Source organism: Notamacropus eugenii, chromosome 3 (assembly GCF_028372415.1).
Source record: "Notamacropus eugenii isolate mMacEug1 chromosome 3, mMacEug1.pri_v2, whole genome shotgun sequence".
NCBI lineage: Eukaryota > Metazoa > Chordata > Mammalia > Diprotodontia > Macropodidae > Notamacropus > Notamacropus eugenii.
In genome coordinates this window covers 455,820,497-455,826,167 of record NC_092874.1, presented here as the reverse complement: position 1 = coordinate 455,826,167, position 5,671 = coordinate 455,820,497, and positions in this window count along the sequence as shown.

The following is a 5,671-nucleotide window of genomic DNA, read 5'->3' as shown; positions in this document are numbered from 1 at the left end:
AGAAATAATTTTCCACAGCCTCTACAGCCTTAAAAAAAGTCTGAGATGGATATTCATCTGAATGTTGACTGTGATTTCTGTATTTTTTCTCATTAAAAGCAACTAAGTCAGCCCATCTACACCATGACTTGACATTGAGAAAAATCTTGCTGTTGTATTCTTGGAGGAAAACTGTCGGTTGTTGTCACTTTTTTAAGAGGATCAGTGCCATCATAAGGTGATGGATCAACATACTGATGAATAAGATTGAGGCAGAGTTTACCAAAGTCTTCAGCCTCTCTCTCTCTTCCAGAGTCATCAAAGTCCAGAGGTAAGACAAAAGTTAGGATGACTAACTTTTGATGGCTCAGGATACAAGTGAATGACTTTGACATCTTTGATGTCAGATAAGCTCTAAGTGTTCCACAGCTCAGTTGCCTTCATGACCATTGGAACAAATTCTTCTCATTCACCCAAGGGGAAGTCTTCACATGTTGAGGGAAGACATTTCCCCCAACTCATTGATGGGTTTGAGGCTTGTCAGTTAACTTCAACATGAAGTTAACTGACAGAAGGCTTTAGTGGGATGTGGTTGCTGAGAGATGGGTGACAAGTGAATATCAAAGCCCTGAAAATGGCTCAGTACCCTCACTCTGGAAGTTCTAGTCTGACTTGAATATCCCTACTTCCCTGAAAGAGAACTACCACTCTCACTAGGATGTCATAACCATCAACCTCAGATGAAATAAAACTTTCTCCATTAGAACCTGATTTTGTTGATTACAATATCATTTTTCTTTTGTAAAAAGAACTCTGTCCAAATAAATATGTTGAGTTGTCAGTATGGTATGGTGAAAAAGGATAACTAGTTTTGGCAATCAGAGAACGTCATTCAAACCCCAGATCTTTTCCATACTCAGTGGGGTGACTTCGAACACCTCAGCTCCCCAGTCTGGGATTCTATTTCCTCAGTGATAAAATGAGGGGGCTGGACTAACCAACTTGTAAGGTCTCTGCCAGTTCTAAGTCTAGGATCCTGTGAAGAGTATGAACATTGGTTTCCTCATTTATAAAATGAAGGGGTTGAATTAGATTACATCTAAGTTTGTTTCCAGCCTTATCTTGAATTCCATTATCTTTTCAGCTCAAAATTTAGGATTTTATGAATGACTTTGGGGCTCAGTTTCTTCACTGGTAAACTGAGGGGGCTGGACTAGATAACTTCAAAGGTCTTTTCCATTTCCAAGTTTAGCATCCCATGAATGTCTCTGGGCCTCAGTTTCCTCCTTTGTAAAATGAACAGGTTGGACTGCTCTAAATTTCTGTTTCTGTCATGATTCTTTAGATGTTAATTCTCCAGAGATTCAGTTTCTACCTTCTCTCAAAGAAAATCATATACACCATACTTTTGATGGAAAGTGTACACCCAGCAAAGGTCAAAGCTGTCATGTTGTCTAGGAGGGACTGGCCTACCATGCCTCCGGCAGATGACAAACAAACAGCCTGAGCCCTTTACTCTGTGGCTTCATGCCACGTTCTCCAGCCACTAGTTAAGCCTTAATAGACTTAAAGGTGGTTCTTCTAATTTGAACTGTGTGAGCCTTTGGCTGGAGGCTACTTCTGTGTCCCAGTGATAAAAGGAGACATAAAACAGCCCAGTGCCTGATCATTCTCCCTGGCTGTCAGTGATTCATGTTTAATAGCATCTCCATAGCAGCTTAGGCCAATTTGCTTGCAATGACACCCTTTTCCACAGGCTCACTGCTCAGCAGGCCCCGAAGCAATCTATGAATAACTTCCCAACAGATGCTGTTTATGAATTGAAGCAAATGGCTTCCCTGTTTCTCTTTTTTCCTCACTTCAATAATTTTCAGTTACATTCCGATGAATATTTATAGTCCTAGAGCAGTGCATAAAAACGGAGATTGGGCAGACCAGTGCGTTGTTTCTGACGTGAGCACAGTTCTAATGGGTTGGGGCTCACTGGTTTTAATAATATTTCTTTGATCGACTGAAAAGAGAATGCAAATTGTCCATGAGTTGTTTTTTTTTTTTTTTTGTTGTTGTTGTTGGCTTAGAAGGTGGGCATTGATTGAAGACCACATTAGTCACCTAGATAGGGGAGATCATGACAGGATGGTCTTGTCTCATGGATAGCATTCATGGAAGGCAATATTAATCACCTAGATAGGGGAGATCATGACAGGATGGTCTTGTCTTTTAGAAAGGGCCATCCTGTCATATACACACATCCTACATTGTGCTTTCTTTATGTTGTTTCAAACACTAAATTAAGCAGAGTTTTCAAAATACACAAGAGAGCTCAGTGAGTTTAGTTTACCTTTGATGAATCCTGGAGATAACTAGGTGATATGATTGGTGCAAACAAATGCCTGGCTATCATGGAAATAAAAAAGTAAACTTTAGCTAACATAACCATCCTTAGACTTAAAATGTAAAAGTCACAAGAAATACCTTAGCTTTGATTTGCCTGCTTCTTTTAACAGAGGAGTTCTTAACTTCTAGTGTATCACGGCCCCTTTTGCATCAAATCTACAGACCACTCCTCAGAATAGGGCTTTTAAATGCATGAAATAAAATACAAAAGGAATTACTAAGTTGAAAAGAAATGTTATGTTGAAGTATAGTTATCAAATTAAAAAAAATATTTTAAATATTTAAGAGCTCCTGCTTTAGGAAGAGAATAGTGGGAAATATTTTACACTTCATACTGCTATGTGTGTGTGTATGTGTGTGTGTGTGTGTGTGTGTGTGTGTGTGATTTTACCCCCAAACAGGAAGAATCAATCTGAATATTATCCTTGATTTAGATTCAGTGACCCCACATTTCTCTCCAAACATAGTCATTTTTCACTGGCTGCTGTCCTCCACACTTCTGCCAAAGTGATTGTCCTTAGATCTAACTATGGCACTCCCCTATTCAATAAACTTCAACGATTTCCTATTGCCTCTAGATTTAAATATCAGCTCCTCTGCTTAGCTTTTAATGTCCTTCACAACTTGTTCCCAATCTAGTTTTCTAGTATCATCCTGCATTCCTACTCTCACATTCCCTGATCTAGCCAAACTGCTTTCTCTACAGTTCTCACACACAATACTTCAATTCCCATTTCCATGCTTTTGCACTGTCCTTCCCCAGTGCCTAGAATGCTCTCCTTCTGTAATACTGACTCATTCAGTTACTCTCTGCCTTCTAGGCATAGTTGAAGAATTACTTTCCACATGACGCTTTTGCTGTTGCCTGCAAATGCAGTGGCCTCCATCCCAAACTATTTTGTATTTAACTACTTTGTACTTATTCCTTTTATACTTATTTTGCATAATATATACACACACACACATATATAGTATGTACGCACACATACATGCAGGTTATGCATGTATGTAGAGATGTGCGTATGCATGTATATCCTTTTCTTTCCTGTTAGAATGCAAGCCCATTGCCATAGGGGATTAGTTTATTCTTTGTACTTATATCCTCAGCCTCTAACACAATGTCTGGCACATTGAAGGCAATTATAAATGCTTGTTGATCAGTAAACTAATATTCTGTTTAACAAATAACCCACTAGTTAATTGTCATCTCTTTTCTATTTCTAAAACTAAGGCATTATCTCTGCCCTATAGTAATGCTACAAAGCAAAAACAGAAACAATACCCTCTCTACGTGAATATGCATTTATTTATAAGCTTGCTTTAAAATGTATATCAATAGAAACACTGGATATATAGCAGAGCTCAAGAAAGGCATCTAATACACTACTTTTTCTACACTTGTATCATTACAGAAATGACATATCATTATGCATGCAAACCTGTAACACACACACGCGCACACACCCTGCATCATCTGTATGCTTCCTCTCCCTGCTTCCCTCACTCCCCACATCACTGTATGCTGTAACATTATTATGGTAACAAAAAGGCAAACTGAAGAAAATTTTTGAATCATTAATATATAAGCAGCATGCACAAATGGTGTGATTTTAGAAAAGGGAATGGTAACATCAGACACTAGAAAATATAAATATTATCGATGTTTGTTTTGTTTTCCCATTGTTTTGCAGGGATTTTCCATTTGACGAAAAACTATTTCTGCATAATGTTTCAATCTCATAGTAGACTGTATCAAAAGCCATAAACTGTTTTTTGCTGGTCCAGAGCAAATAGAGTGAGGATGCTCTGTTGCTGTTGTTTTGTTCAGTTGTTTCAGTCATGTTTGACTCTTTGTAACCTTTTCTTGGCAAAGGCACTGGACTGGTTGGCCATTTCTTGTTACTAGCTATTCCTACATCTTTTAGAATATTGTTTGCACTAGATTTTTGGACTTATGTTTGTTCATATGCCAAGTGTGTCTTGGGCCTGGGGAGTACTGGGTGGTATGGGTGTAGGAGGTCCTTCTGTCTTTGTTACTATCCAGCCTGAGATCTGGCTCACTGGCTAGTAGCATATAGTGGGTTTTTACTATTATCCTTTCCTCTCATCTTCCTGGTTTCCATATCAACCAGAAAAGCATTTGGACCCAGAGAAGCTAGGATAAAATTTCACTTTTGAGATCTCTGGCAACTCATTCTCTGGGTTTTAAATTCATCTACAAAAGGAGTAGGTTGGACCAGATCACCTCTGATGTCCCTTCCATTCTAAAACTCTCTTCCTCTATTCTCTATAGCAGGGAAGAACACTGATCTCACTTCAAGCTGTTCATCTTTGGCTACCCAGGAAACTGTAATCCAGGAGCCTGAAACCTGTTTTTCTCAGACCTTAATAAGAGATGTAAGAATCTCTGGCCTTGGTGAGTTCTTTTTCCTTTTGCCCTCCTCCCCTCCTCCCCTTCCCTGGCTCAATTAGTCTCAAGATCTCTTCTCCTCTCCCCCTTGCCATTATTCTGGATATATTAGAGAGTATCCAGAAGAGGATAGTTAAGATAGTGAAAGGCTTTGAGTTCATGTCATATGGTGATTAGCTCAAGGAACTATGATATTTAGACTGGGGAAGAGACGATTCAATCAGGATGTGCCAGTTGTCTTCAAGTATTTGGACAATTATCTCAAGAAGGAGGGGTTAAACTTTTTTTCTGTTTGACTCAAGAGGCAGAACCAGGAGTGATGGGCACATGTTACAAAGAGACAAATTTATGTCAGCATAGACTTTTTGACTAGTCCCAGAGTGGAGTAGGAGGTAATGGGCTCCCTGCTCCTTGGAGATCTTCTAGCGGAGGCCTGGTGATCACTTGTTAGAGTGTGTTAGAGTGACAGATTTCTTTTGTATGTCACCTAGATTAGACAGCCTCTCAGCTTTCTTCCAGTGCTCAAATCCGGGGATTCTCTAACTTCTAACTTTTTTCCCCTCTTGCCTTGTCTTGAGGTCTTCATATTCTCCTCATGGCTTTTTCCCCCTGTTCCCTATTCCCAAAGTTCTTTCTTTTGCTTTGGTTTTTAAAATCCACGTTTACAGCCAGAAACACAAGGAACGGGTTTTGCTGCATTTTCCTGCTTCCACAGTACTTGAAAGGAACCCACTGATTGATTCAGGACTAGAGCCCTTACCCACCTCTTCACCTTCACTTACTAACACTTCTCAGGGTCCTACCCTGGAGCAGCAGACACCCACTTAGCCTCAGCCTCAGCCACTACTGTAGCTGCCTCCTCCCACCTCTTCCATCTCAGGGGCC